The 15776-nt window shown below is 41.7% G+C and overlaps 1 pseudogene; it reads right to left on the bottom strand.

Annotated features, from left to right (window-relative positions):
* Nucleotides 1–14579: 14579 nt before the first annotated feature.
* Nucleotides 14580–15448, bottom strand: LOC112319459 (large ribosomal subunit protein eL22 pseudogene; annotated as a pseudogene).
* Between the last annotated feature and the right edge of the window lie 328 nt (nt 15449–15776).

Genomic DNA, 15776 nt, shown 5'->3' with positions numbered 1-15776 from the left:
GAAAGCTTAATATTTATTTCCTCTTGTTTTGGTTATAACAATATGATTTTTTTGGTGGGGAAACACTAATCTTAAGTCATTCAGGTGGGGCTGGCCCTAGCCCCAGTCTCCAGGAAGTGCCCACCTCATCACCATACCCTTCCTAGCTTCATGTTTAGTAAACGGTTGGGCAGATGACCCAAAACAGACCACTGTGGTTTGCCTGGTGACTTTTGTTGAAATCAGTGAGAAAAAAACACTCTCTTCTCAGGGGGTTGCTAAATAAGTACTAGGTAAGCATGAAACTTGTAGGAGCAGATTTGTTATTGAGTAGGGAGAGCCTAATCAAGAATAAAGTCACTAGAGAGAAAAGCACAGCCAAGGATGGAGAGGAGCCACTTCCTAATGAGGCTGCTGAAGCCCTTGGACTCTGGTGGACTTGGTCTGCCCCAGGCTTTTTTAGTTTCATAAGCCAGTGAGTTCTCCTGTGCAATCAAGCTTCTTGGAGAGGTGTTTCTTTTCTTTTCTTTTCTTTTTAAGATTTTATTTATTTATTTTTAGAGAGAGGGGAAATGAGGGAGAAAAAGAGAGAGAAACATCAATGTGTGGTTTCCTCCTACATGCCCCACCCCCACCCCGGGGACCTGGCCTGAGACCCAGGCATGTGCCTTGACTGGGAATCAAACCGGCGACCCTTTGGTTTGCAGGCCAACACTCAATCCTTTGAGCCACGCCAGCCAGGGTTTGGAGAGGGTTTCTGTCACTTGTGCCTGAAAGATCCCTAACTATTGTGAGTAGAACAGATCAAAGTCATGGAGGACTTTGGATCCTGGGCTGGCAAATGTGTACTTTATAATGATGGAGATTCATATAATCCTTTTTTAATCAGGATCAAGATGGTAAGATGTGCACTTTAATAAGCTAACCTGCCACCCTGAGGAGAAAGGGTTGATGATAGTGCTAGACTAGGAAAGGGACATGAGCCATGGGGGACTTAGCATTAGTATAGTAGGACATCATGATGCCTGAACTAACATAGCTGGGGGGAGTGGAGACCAGGAGATTGGAGACAGAATTCAGAGGCAGACTGGCTATGGGGGGTAAGGAGGAGGGAAGCAACGAGGATGATGTTGACATTTCTTGCTCATATACAGGCTGAATGGTGTACCATTAAGGCAAGAATATTATTTCCATTTTGTGCCTGGGGACACTAAGACTATGGGAAGTTAAATGACCTGCCCAAGGCTGTGTACCTAGTAAGAGACACAGCCAACCAGGTCTTCAGGCTCCCAGACTGCTGCTCTGTCTGTTGGACCAGGCCATTTCCCTTACATTCCTGGGAAATAAACAAAGCCCCTGGGGCTGCTGGTGTTTCAGCACATCAGGAGGCAGGTAACCTCATTAACAGTTTATTTGGTGCCCCTTGCAGGGTCTGTGTTGCCAACCAACAAAACTTCCACAGCAGGGCCCTCCCAGCACTCAGGCTGCAGTGGCTGACTTAGCACTGGGTGAAATGTCCAGACAATTCTGGATCCAGCCCGTCTGCATTCAAACTTCTGAAGCTGACTACAGACATGGGAGCATGAACAGAGAGAAAATCTATTCCCCAACATGGACTATTGATTTGTACTAACGACCAATAGAGTGTGACTTTCTAATAGTCCAGTGGAAGAGGAGGAAGGCAAGGAGTGGGGGGGGGGGGGGGGGGTTGAGTGGGACTAAGGGCCTTGTTAAGAAGAGAAAATTGGAAGATTTGGTTTAAAGACAGGTATGAAAAGAAGGTTTTGAATTTTATGAAGAGGGCATTAGAGAAAAGGGGAAGCAAGCTGAGTGGTGGGTGCTCATTCTCATGCTTTTCTTCTTTGCTACTGGGGGTGGAGCTCAGGTCTACCTGCCTTGAGCTGGCTTCACAGCTGAGTGGGAAGCTGGGTAGTGTATGGTGGTTACAGGTCAGACGTTAACTCACATTTGGACCTGCAATTCACCAGATGTATAAACTTAGGCAAATGGCTTCATTTCTCTAAGGCTCATTTTCCTCATCTAGAACGTGTAGATAATAACAGTGCTGTGGTCCTCATTATCCACAAGGGATGTGTTCCGAGACCCCCAGTGGAGGTCTGAAACCATGGTTAGTACTAAACACTACATATACTGTGTGTTTTATTATATATACCTATGATGATAAAGTTTAATTTAGAAATGTAGGCACAGTAAGAGATTAACAACATTAATAATAAAATGGAACAATTATAACAACATATTGTAACGTAAGTTATGTTAATGTGGTCTCTTTCTTAAAATATTAGATTGCCCTGTACTCACCCTTCTCGTGATGATGTGAGGTGATACTATGCCTACATGGTGAGAGGAAGTGGCGTAGGCTTTGTGACATAGCGGTCGGCTGCTACTGGCCTTCTGAAAATAAGGGTGACTTGAACACAAGCGCTCTGATACCCTGGTAGTCAATCTGGTGGTGGAGATGGTTACTAAGTAACTAATGGGTGGTTAGCATATACCTACAGTGTGGTCCACTGGACAAAAGGACAATTCAAAGGGATGATTCATGTCCAGGTAGTCCTGAGCAGCGGGCACAAGATGTCATCATACCACTCAGAACAGCACACAATTTAAAACTCATGAATTGTTTATTACTGCAATTGTCCATTTGATATGTCTGGCCCACAGTTAACTGAAGCCATGGAAAATAAACTCCCAGATAATGGGGGACTACTATATGAACCTCAAGTGATCTGCCTGGTAGTGATGTCCTTAGCCAGACGTTATCACCCCCTTAGGACCAGAGGAGAGGAAAATACTTTGCATAATTCTTTGGCTAATAAATGTAAGCTGTTCATGTTGTATTTAGCATCTTCATTCTTATCAATTATCTTAATAAATAACTAATGACTTCAAAGAATATAATTTCATTTTAATTGTGTCAATACTGATAGGAATAACAACATAAGTCATATTTATATCATCTTCCCCTGAGTTACATGGATCCTCCATGCTGGAGATGTTTTCATGTCTGTAAAGTAGAAAGGCTGAAATTTTAATGACTAAATCATCTTTCCCCTTGCCCAGGAAAATTCTATTTGGTTCCATTCATTTCTATTCAGTTCAATGTGGGCACTATGTTAGGTGCTAGGTAGACAATGAACCAGCTCTGCATTTTATCCTGTAGAAGCTCACAATCCCAGATCTCTAAGTAATAGGGAGGTGTGATCATATGCTGTCATCCTGTGATGACAGCTACCTGTGCCACTCTGAAGAATAACATGCTATTTTTATGTACATGTCTAGGGCAATATTTGATTCTTAACTTCTGGGAGGAATTTATGAATCTGATGGATACCTGATTGTGTACAACTTCTGAAACACATCCATGCATTCATGATTAGATTTCTTGGTCTCGTTCTTTACAATTTCAAATCCACTTTAACGTATGTAAATACATTTAAGAAATACCTGCTCCTTTTTAGTTATGCCCTGTGTTTTAAGTTCTTCGCCATCTCTGACCCACAACGATCTCATCAGTAATACTTTGCCCTGTAAGATTGCTCTGAGTGTTAAATTATGACATGGAAGTGCTTAGCCTAGTACTTGTTATACGGAATCTCTGCAGTAGATGCTTATTGGACTATAAGCCTTCCCGACTTCCTCAGTAAGTTCTTATTTTAAAATGCAATCAAGAATGGGAAACTTCTGCCAAAATAATCAGTGTGTATTTCATAGATGTTAGGGAGACAGGGCAGCCAACATTATGTTCATTTGGAGAAGCAATAACTGAGGTTCACAGAGATTCAGTGGCTTGTTACAGGTTGCTCAGCTATCAAAAGACTGGAGGTGGGGGGTTTTCCCCAGAGGGCCCCAGGTAAGATGTGCAAGTGTTACCTGGATGCCCCCCTCTGGACTTCTTCACTTTACATGGTGATTTTGTAAGATAATTAAAAATTTTCAGCTACACTTGACATACAATATTATATTAGTTTCAGGTATACAACATAGTGATTAGATATTTATATACCTTATGAAGTCTAGTACCCATCTGACACCATACACAGACATTACAATGTTATTGACTATATTCCCTATGCTGTACTTTCCATCCCTGTGACTGTTCTTATAACTGACAATTTGCACATATTAATGCCTCCCCTGTTTCATGCACCCCCCCACCTCTCTCCTATCTGGCAACCATCAAAATATTCTCTGTATCTATGACTTTGTTTCTGTTTTGTTTACTTTTTTTAGATTCCACATGTAAGTGAAATCATATGGTGTTTGTCTTTCCCTGGCCTGGCTCCCCTAGCGTAACACCCTCTCGGTCCATTCATGTCGTTCGTTGCACATGGCAAGTTTCATTCTTTTCTATGGTGAGTAATGTTCCATTGTACATATATATCATATCTTCGTCATCCATTTGTCTATTGATGGACTCTTAGGTTGCTTCCATATCTTGGCTGTTGTAAATAAAGCTGCAGTGAACATGGAGGTACATATGTCTTTTTGATTGGTGTTTGGGGTTTCTTCAGATAAATAAATACACACAGTGACTTATATCAGATGAGAAAGCTGATACCCTGGACATAAGAGAATGGCACACTGGATGGGGCCATTCAAGTAGGGAAGAAGGAGTCCCTGTATGAGGCTGGGAGGACTTAAGTACGACTGTGAGGTCATGGGGTCACAGGAAAAGATCACAAGAACTCGTGCTGTGCTATTCACTCCTCCACTTAGTACCTGCGAGACTTTCTACAAGTTGCTTAACCTCTCAAAGCCTGTTTTCCCAGCTCTCAAGTGGAGATAATAAGGCCTTATTTGATCATCATTGTTAGTATAAAATATGATAAGTTCTGTAAAACACCCATCCCATCCAGTTCCTTGGGAGATACTCAATATGTTAATTCTGGTTGTCACTGTTGATTTTATTTTGAAGCAAGCCTTAAGTAAACATTTTACTTGTGAAACAGATTCCTTGGCTGGGCACTACCCAATATGGAGGAGTTTCTAACATTGCTAAAAGGCTGTGCTGCAAATAGGAACAGTTTGAAAAAGTCTGAAAATCCATTAAAGGTTCAGCTATTTTGAAAGAGAAGGTAACGCAGGTGGCAGGGACTTGAAGCCCGGTCCCCTCTCTTATTTTAGTCCTGAGCCAAGGCCAAGGCTTCAAGTGAGAAGTAGAAATAGGGCAGTTGGCACCTGTGATTCAGAACTGGGGTAGAGGTCAGAAATATCTGTTGTACGTGGGCTTTTTAAATGAGCAGTTAATAAAGACGTGTTTTTCCATTTGGAAGCATCTGCACCTGATTTGTCTAGAAGGCTCTAAATTAAGAATCACACATGGGTGGTAAAGAGACAACTGATTAGAGACCATTCATTCTGTCCTCACTGCATTTTATGTCTAACTTTTTTGTGTGTGCAGGGAAGGAGAGAACATCTGAAAAATTTTATTCTTATTGGGTGCTGGGTATATAACAGCTTGGGTTCAAGTTTGCCATTAGTGTGTGACCTTGTGCAAGTCACATAAATTATCTGTGCCTCAATTTTCTCATCTGTAAAATGGGGATAGTGACAGCAACGTGTTAGTAGTCTGTGTGTGAGGAATCAATACAGTCATTTTGTAACATGCTGGGATTAGCGTTTGGCATTGAACGCATGCATGCTCAGTAAAGATTAGGTCACCTTTAAAATTACTCTCTCAGAAAAAGAATTGAGCTTTAGCAGAAGCCCCTGTGAAATCCCCTGTTGATCATTTTGATTACCTGCTTTCTGCTTCTGTGCCAAACATTTGAAAGGGAAAGATGTAAGTTATGGACTCTTGTCTTCAAAGCAGCAAAGAGGGGAAAGCTGACATCAGGGGGATAACCTTTAGGGGGTAAGACCCCACAGAAGAACAGGTAGGACAACAGCCATTGAGAAAATCGTCTTGGGTCAAAGAAATGGGTCCAGGGGCTCCTCTGGTGGAAAAGTGACCCCATACTAATTCAATGTCAATTTCAGACACAGTAAAGTCTACTCTCTGCCCCTTCTCACTTTTGATGTGTGAAGTCACTTGAAACATCCCTTGCTCTGGTGGCATTTCAGTTTCTTTTATTTCTTTAATAAACTTTGTTTTAAAGAAACAGTTTTACAGAAAAGTTGCAAAGATAGTAGAGAGAGTTTCTGTACACTTTGTACTCAGCTTCCCCTACTGTTAATGTTTTACATTAGGAAGATACCTTGGTCACAGCTAATGAACCAATATTGATATGTCATTACTAATTGATTGATGTGTTTCATTAGTTTCTTTCTAATTTCCTTTTTCTGCTCTAGGATTCCATCCAGAAGACTGTGTTATACTTATACTATACTTAGTTGTCATGTCTCTGTAGGTTTCTCTGCCTGTGAATATTTCTCAGGCTGTCATTTTTTGATGAATTGACAGTTTGGGGGAAGTGTTAGTCTGGTATTTTGTAGAATGTCCCCCTTACTGGGGTTGTCTGATGTTTTACTCCTTGTTATACTGGAGTTATGGATTTCTTGGAGGAATGCCACAGAGATAAAGAGCCGTTTTCATCACATCATATTGAAGGTACATGCTTTCAGCATAACTTGCCCCTATTGATGTTGACCTTGATCACCTGGCTTAGATAGTGTTTGTTAAGTTCTCCATTGCAAGGTTGCTTCCCCCTCACCCCACCATTTCATAATGTCTTCTTTGGAAGGGAGTCACAAACTGTAGCCCACTCCTAAGGAGTGGGAAATACAGCTTTTGCAATAAGACGGCAATAATATCAATCAACAATAACAAAGCTATTAATATTTGTGAAATGTATTAAGGGCTTATTATATGCCAATAGCTATGTTAAACCCTTTTTAGATATTAACTCATTTCATCTTCACAACAGTCATGAGGAGAAGCCAAGGCTCAGAGAGGTAACCTGCCCAATGTCAGCCAATGTCATCCAGCTAATAGTTGCAAGAGCTTAGACTAAAACGCAGGTCTCCTTGATTAGCTCCCTGCTGCCCATCAGTGGGATTTCTAAATGCTTTACTTTGATCTGTATAGTCTGGTGGTTTTTTACCTGATGAGTCAAAGAATCTGATATGGCCTCAATAACCAGGTATTATTCTTGCCGGGTTTATCTGTAAGTTTGGTGTGTCCTTGTCTGCTCTCATATGGTATTCATAATGAGGCCTCTCAGATATGGGAGGGTGAGATTTGCTCCTTCCCTCCTCGCTACCCCATGGGCCCTTCAGCATGGCTTGAAATGACCTTGGCCTTGCCTTTCAGCCAGGCTGTTTACAAAGGCCCAACTAAGCCTTCCATAGGCATGCAATTAATTTGTAGCGCTATCTGTTGTCAGCTTTTATCTTTCTTATATCTCTGGTGTTCTTTTGCAGTAAGGAATATTTGTCAGCTCTTCTTTAAAAAAAATGAAATAAAAGACTAGCTTCCTTTCATCAAGACTGTTTATTTTATTTAGTTGTGAAATCCCTTGAGGGAAAAGTGATCATTTTTTTTCCCTGCGAAAATGCTACAGTGAACATCCTTGGAGACAAATCTTTGTACACTATTAATGACTGACCATCTTGTGTTTTTATCTTCTGTTCCCCTCAGTTTACGTGGGTACTTGAGAAGTGACAGCAGCCTTAACTGAGGCAGACAGTCTGTTGCTGAAGAATAGTGATTCCACCCGTCCCAGGTTATCTATGGCAGGTTCATCATCGTCCAGAGTCTTAAGATAAACCAAACCCCCTCAGTATATTTTCATTATAAAACATAATTTGGTGATGATCACAGAGATCACCAGGCAAACAGTAAATTAAAAAAAAATAGTTTGGGCTCTGGGACTAGACTCCTGTGTTCTCCATGCAGCCCCTGGCTCACTCTGAGACGTTAGTGAAGTCCCCTCTCTGTTTCTGTGCCCATCGAGAGTGATCCCTTCCTGGGAGGGTGAAGGCCACTGTGAATGAAACCACCCTTTTAAGGCACTGGGGGGCCCTTTTGAGTATTAACACCACAGAGATGGAAGTATCGATTTTTGCTGTGTTCTACACTTTTAGTTATAGTGCAGATGGTTAAAAAAAAACAAACAAACCCCACATCATATGGGAGATAATGAGATCCCCACCTTGGGGACAAAAAGGGGAGTTTAAACAACAGCTATAGCTTCCTCTTAGCAATCACAGTTCGTTTGTTACAAGAATTATGTTTACAGATCTGACCTGAGTTGTTGCACTGGGGCAGGATTCGTGTTGTGTTTCTCAAAAAATGATAATAATAACAACAACAAGGCTTGTAAATGAGTAAAGAAGCTTCCTGATGAGGACAGGCCACAGAGCTGCCAGGGTCATGCTGGGAAGTCAGAGCTGCCCAGCCCAAACTGCCCTTAATTGCTACAGCTACAGGAAGTAAAAGCTCCAGTTTCTAGGGAGATTAATGTTTGATGGTAAGTGAAGTACTTGAAAGAGTAGTCCAGGATGAGCTAAACACTTCACAGAGGCATGTTTTTCTCCTCCTCTTGTTTTTCCTTTTATTTCAGAGAGATCTGTCGTAGCCAGATGAACTATCTCCCTCCCCCCTCCCCAGGCCTCTTTCATTTCTGAATTTTGCAACCATTACTTGAATGAAAGATTCTGACCTTGAATCGCTCCGTTGGTTATTCTATGGTTTCAGCTTTGGCCAACTCATGTATTCTAGGTGTGTGAATGCGCTACTTACAGACTACTCATCTATAATAATGGTACACAATGCCATGATGATGTCACACTTGGACAGCTCACATGCTTCACATGACTTAATTGTTATTGCGTAAGCATCCCAAAAGCCTCGAGAGAAAAAGCACAGAATAAGGGAGTGGAGGTGGGGAGGCAGGAGAGAAAGGGAAAGAAAGGAAACACTGCTTTGTTATATAGGGATCAGTTTTCAATCATAACCCCTGAGGGTTTTAAAACACATACTTTGATTTTATTGTTCTGCACAGCCTACATTTTAACCATTGACTAGTGCATCTCAAAAGCTCATGCAAAGCCCACTTGTCGTAGATGGAAAAGTCAGAGGAAAAGTGACTTGCACAAGGTCTGACAAGTCATCAAATCTCAAGGCAGAAAATCATGGTTTCCAGAGTGAGTGGTGCTGAGTAAGGTGTCTCCCAGGTGGTAGTGTGGCCTCAGGCAATGAAACCATCTCCTTGCCGACTCTGGGACAGGGAGGCCACCTGGAGGGCATGCCCAGTGCACAGAGGCTGGGCTTTCAAGGTGAGAAGATGTGCATGTGGACCCTTGCTCTTCCCACATCCTAGCAGCAGCCATGGTGTGTTGCCAAAGTTCTCGGAACTTCTAGTGGATAGTAAGGCCAACCTTTCATGGACCCTGTAAGTGGCTACAATTAATGGTGACTTGAAAGAAAAACCACATGGATTTGCCCTGGCTGAGTAGCTCATTTAGTTAGATTGTCATCCCGATATGCCAATGTTGTGGGTTCAATCCCCACTCATGTGCCCAAGAGTGGGCACATACAAGAGTCAACCAATGAATGCATAAATAAGCAGAACAACAAATTAACAAACTGATGTCTCTCTCTCTCTTTCTTTTTTCCCTCTCCCTCCCCCTCCGTCTTTACCTCTCTACTCCCTTTCTTCCTTATTCTCTCAAATCACTCAATCAGTAATTAAAAAACAAAAAGAAAATTATATAGATTCATTATTGGGTTTTTGTTTGGTTGATGAGGTATGAAATCTAAAGGACAGACCTGGGTTGCTGGACATTTCAAAGGACATTTTAGAGGTTACAGGGAGAACATAAGAGGAGAGAACAGTAGCAAGGCAGGCAAGCAGAGAAAATTTGGAGGGAAGACTGAAATGTTTAATAGTGGACTTAATTTCAATTTTGCTGTTTGGAACGGGATGTAGCACTCTTCTCTGTCCTCTGTCAAACCTTCAGTAAAAAACCCATTAACTACTAATTCTTTTGTAATTGTGTGTGTATGTGTATGTGTGTGATATAGTAAGGGAAGCACAGTGATGTTCTGAGACAGGCCAGGGCTCCAGGCAGGCATGAGGAGGGAGGAGTCAGGACATGGGAAGTGGGAAGTCTGTCTGTGTGTGTGCATACCATGCGTGATGGCCCCCACAGGAAGTATTAGCCAACATTACTATCATACTCAACATGTGGTCCTGAATTGGGAACTATTCAGTGGCTGCAGAAATTCCATGGCTATCTTTTTAACAGATTCAGACAACTATATGTATCAAGTTTACCATGTGCCTGGTACTGTGTTAGGTGCCATAGTGGAGACAAATCCACCTCTGCTTCTACATTTGTCTGTCTCTATGGCCATACTCTTACACACAAACCCAAATCACCTTTAAAGACTTGACACCCTCACTATACAGAGACTTATGCAGCAAAGAGAAGCAATGAGAATCACGTGAGGGATGTTAATAGCTATCGTGTCTCAGACAGAGAAGACTCTCTAGTGGCTATCATCCTCGGTCATGTTGGGCAGCCTTCTGAGGCTCCTCATCTCACCTGGTACAACCAAGTCCTTTCCATTCAACCCAGGTCTATATGTCCTGGCCCTTGGTGGCCCTTAAGATGTCATCTCCTGCCCATGCCCTCCTTATTCCCTCCATTTCAGCCACCCTGGCCTCTTTCCTATTCTGTTTCCAGAATAGGAACAGAGTAATCCCATATTACCTCTGCCTCAGGGCCTTTGCACTTGCTGCCCCTTGCATGGAATGCCTTTCCCTCCATATCTAAACAACTCACTCTCTCTCTTCCTTCAAAATCTGCTCAGATATCTTCTTACCAGAGAGCCCTTCCTTGACCAGTGTGTGAAACAGCAACCCTGAGCCTTATCACTCAATACTTTAACCTGCAAATTTCCACATGAAACTCCTGTGTGGATAGGCAGTCTTTCTTTTACTGCTGAATTACTAGCTTTCAAAACAATGCCACTTAAGTGTTTTGACCACATGCCACAGCAACACTATAAACCTGCGATCAAAGACTTATATAAAACTGAAAAATGTTTCATGGAACAATACTCTTGCTACCTGTGAGGCACTGTGGCATTTTCTATTCTATTCAATTCTAGTTCTTTTCAAAAAGTCTTGGGCATGACCCACTAATGGGTTACAAACCACAGGCCTAAGACAATTCCTGGAATATATTAGGCACTCAAATAATAGAAGCTGAAGTTTTGTAAAAAGGATTGCATACTAGTGATTCTGAGGAGAGAAGCCATTTTTCAATGAAAAGAGGGAAGTATGGCTGTATTTGGCCAGGTCTGGGGGTAGTAGTCAGCCCAAGTCTGGTGGGCACAGAGAGCCCTTTCAGGGGAAACCCCAGATATATTGGGGTTTCCAGAAACATGACTTTAACTCCAGTTGTCTAATATTAGAAGAGCTAACATTAAAAGAGCTCCTTATTAACTCCAGCTTTGGTAACAGCCAGGTTCTGCATAAAAGGCTTAAATTTACAGACACTGGGAGGTTTGACAGAATTCATTTCTTATTTTGGTGAATAAGAAATCCACAGTGAATCCACAATAATGGTAGAAAGTCAGCTGCATAAAATAGTCTTTTATTAAAAGAAAGCTGTTTTTGTTCCAGTTGCTTAAAAAAAAAACCCAAAACAAGAAAACTCCTTTTAAAATAAGGTGCCTATTATAAGCTTAAAGTAGAAAACAGACTAATTAATCTAGAATGAATGTGTGTTAATTCCATAGCTTAATAGTGGTACTATATTAAATTATTTTTAAATACCCTTTACTATAAATAAGGAAAACTATTAATAACGTCTTCTGAGAATAAAGGAAACAATATCATACTAATTGTCTACATTGATTGTAAACCTCTTATTCTACTTTCAGAGACATTTCAAATGTGAAAAATGTGTATCTTAATATGAGGAAATGTGGTAAGTAACATTTATTGAGCACATGCCAGGCAGTGTGCTAAGTGCTTTACATAAATTAATCTTTTTTATAATGCTGTGGGACAAATAATTGGTTAGGCATGTGCTGGCTGCAAATGGTGGGCTGAACCATATAAAACTGCCATTTTTATAAGTTAAAGGTGCTTGACTGTAGACAATTTCACGTGGTTGCACATAATAATAGAACATTTGACCTCAGTATGTTAAATATATTCTATTTTTCTTAAATAACATGAAATTAAGAGATAAGTAGCTACTACTTTTGGGTAAAAAGCTCACTATCAAGACCAGCAACTCAGTGATTATCTCGGTCTTACTTTCATTTCAATTTCTTAATGAACACAAGATGGCACCTGTAGCTCCTGCCATTTCAACCTCATTCAAAGCAAGAAGAAAGAATGGAGGAGGGTGGTCATAATATTTTTTTTCTGAGTGCAGAATTTACTCTGAATTCCCCAGCAGATTTTTACTTTTACCTCACAGGCCAGAAATCTAACTTCATCTCCTGTGCCTAACCTTAGCTGCAAGAGAAACTGGAAAAGTAACTGTTCCTGGATGGCGTGGCTCAGTTGGTTGGAGCATTGTCCCATAGACCAAAAGGTTGTGGGTTTGGTTCTCAGTCAGGGCACATGCCCAGGTTGAGGGTTCAATCCCTGGTTGAGGCATGTACAAGAAGACAAGCAACCTATGTTTCTCTCTCACATCGACATCTCCCCACCCTACACACACACACCTCTTCTCTCTCCCTTACCCTCTCTCTAAAAGCAATAAATAAAATGTCCTTGAAGGGGAGAAAATGCAGACAATTGTAACTGAATAAAAATAAATTAATTAATTAAATAAAAATAAAAAAGAGAATACTTTAAATAACTGAAGTCAGTTTTCAATGGAAAATGTATTTGTTTGTCATTAAATTTCAAATAAAACTATCCTTCAGCAATCTAATTTCAAAAAAAAAATGTCCTTGGGTGAGGATAAAAAATAATTTAATTTTTAAAGAAAAGTAACTATTTAACTTTTCTGCCTCATGTAAACATGAGCAAGAGACAAAGAAGTTTGAAATGAAAGTTATATTAAATGGCCAACTCATTCATCATGGTAAATACTATTTTTACAGCCTCCCTTTGGCAGAGGAAGAGATGGGGGCTTTGGGATAGAAGTATTGGCTGTCTACAGTCACATACACGGTAATGGCAGGGCCGATGTTTCTGAGTGGGCTCTGCTTCTTCAGCCTGGGCTGTTAATTTCTGCAGTACACTATGTAATTTCACCAACGTTTACCATTTATTCAAGGTTTTAAAGTCACAGAGCCTTAATAGAAGTTTATTGTGTAGTTGTTTCCAGCTTGAAGGCGGATCCTCAAGAAAATAAATGACATTGATTTGCTGATCAAGTTTCCCTCTCCTGTGCATCCTTACCTGAAGAGCTTAGATATAGTAAAATTTTCATAGGTATATGTGGTGAGAGAAACCAAATCATAATCAAAGATTATGGAGGGAGCTGTTACTGGCCTAAAGGGGTCTGTTTATCTGTGCACATCAGAGCCCAATAAGACACAAACAGGAGCATGTAGCAAAGAAAGTAAGGGTTTATTTTTAGGAAGTGGTTCATGCCTGGAGAAAGGTGAGCCAATGCTCAAAGACCTGGCTCCCCATGGGTTCCAGGGGGTGGGCTAGATGGGCAGAAATCATTGATCATGGTGACCAAGGGAGTCGGTGTCCTGGTCAGGGCCATGGTCTCTACTGATCGGCCCTCACTAGGATAACTGATTAGTGCTCATCTGCTCCTGAGGTGAGCCATGGTGTCACCTCATCTTGCGTCACCACTTTCCTGGGCCTGGAGCTGACACACAGCTGAGGCCTAGATGTTCTCTGTAGCAGGAATGAAACTGTCTCTGGAGTCAGCAGACCAGAGCCTTTGTTCCTGAGGTTATCTGATGCTGATTGGAACCTCACAGTCCTGGGGGCTTCATGATTGAGGGAGTGATAGTGCCAGGGAGAAGGATGCAGGTGGGTCAGAGTGCGGGGTGAGACCAGTTTGAATCAAAAGGAAAGAAAGGAGAAAAGGTAATTTTAAAGAAATTAAGTTTCTAGTGGTTACAGAAGGAAGAAGAGAGAGTAGGAGAGAGGGAAGAAAGGAAATCAGCCTAAGGGCAGTTACTAATTGAATTAAAACCTGTGCTCATTCGGGATAATTTGCAAGCCCCAAAACTCCTTTAACCCTGGCTGGTATGGCTCAGTGGCTGAGTGCCATCCTGCGAATCAAAGGGTCATTGGTTTGATTCCCAGTCTAGGGCACAGGTTGCAGGCCAAGTCCCCAGTAGGGGGCACGCAAGAGCCAACCACACATTGATGTTTCTCTCCCTCTCTTTCTCTCTCCCTTCCCCTCTCTAAAATAAAAATAAATAAATAAAGTCTTTTAAAAAAAAACCTCTTAGAAAAGCAAACTAACAAGTATTTATTTCCCTGCCCAGAGACTGGCATGAGGTGTAAGCTTAGTAGTCAAAGCATCTCATCTCCCATCACATCTGCAGCTGGAACAGCACCAAGCTACTGACATTGGCTACTAACTTGGGGCTCTTTTTCTTGTCTTCCTCCCTCCCTTCCTTCCTCCCCCTCTTTATTTCTTTCTTCAAGGAAAACCACCAATTTGGTTCCCAAGTTTTATTCAAGAAATCATGCAAAATACTCCAGATAAATTGAGTTGTAATCCTCATCTTCCTCCTCTCCTTCATCCTGGTTAATTTGGAAGTAATTAGACTTGAAACTCTCTTTGCTGCTGGCAACAACACACAACCAGTCACGCTGATTATTCTTCTTCAAGTGTTTTTTTGTAAAATGTTTCAAATACCTTTTGGAAAAAGGCACTTTGGAAAGCCCCTTGCTCTGCTCCTTTCAAAGGTTCCAGCCCCTCTACTGTGATTCCCAGTTTTTCTATTCACTCTGATTCTCTCATGAAGATACTGCTCAAAACTGGCAGCATCCACGATTCATTATTCTGTCTTCTACAGGGTGGGCACAGTCAGGAGTATCTTCTACAGGGTGGGCACAGTCAAGAGTAAACTTCAGAACCTTTCCTTTCCCCCTTTCACCACAAGCTTTTCCCCAGGTACCACAGCAGCAGTGGAGGCAGAAAAGGGCTGTTGGGGACTGTTTCGATGGACCTTATTCCATTATTCATAGATTGCCTGAAAGGTAGGACCCTTCCCCAGAGTTAGGAATCATAGGGAATAATGCAAAGAGGACTGCAGTGAGGGCCAGCAGGGTTTCAGTCCCAGCTAGGTCACTATCAAGTAAAACAAAAATGAAATCCACCATCAAGCACAAAAACCCTTTCATTCTGTGGGGCCAAGTTTCCTCACCTATAAAATAATGGAATTAGAAAAGATGACAACAAAGATGCTTCTAGCTGTTGTATTCTGTATCAGATGGAATGGTTTGTTTGCGGGGAACAGAAATCAGATAAGAAAGCTGGAGAACCAAGCCTTGGACAGGACAAAAGTCACAGACATTCTTGGGACCCGGGAGCAGTACCTGCTGTCCATTTCATCCCAAGGCCTGCTTTCAGGCCTTGGCTTATCATCTGGAGCATAAGCATCATGCTGGCCTTCCTGGGTCTTTCAAGCCTCTCAACAGAGACAGGATAAGGACCTGACTGGCATCCCTCCAAATTGCATAATTGGGAAGGAGTCATTTCCAACATAGACTTGATAAGTAATTAGCAGAAGGAGCACTAGGCACTGGGCAGATTGGCCACATGGTCTGAATCTGTCTCCTGGTTGGTCCATTTTTGGTTCATTAATAAGAACAAAAAGTTCCATTTATTGTGCGCCTTCTATGTGCCAGAAATTTTGTGGGACACCCTAAGCCCAT

The sequence above is a fragment of the Desmodus rotundus genome, chromosome 6, assembly GCF_022682495.2.
Source record: "Desmodus rotundus isolate HL8 chromosome 6, HLdesRot8A.1, whole genome shotgun sequence".
Classification (NCBI taxonomy): domain Eukaryota; kingdom Metazoa; phylum Chordata; class Mammalia; order Chiroptera; family Phyllostomidae; genus Desmodus; species Desmodus rotundus.
This window is presented reverse-complemented; position numbering and strand designations above follow the sequence as displayed.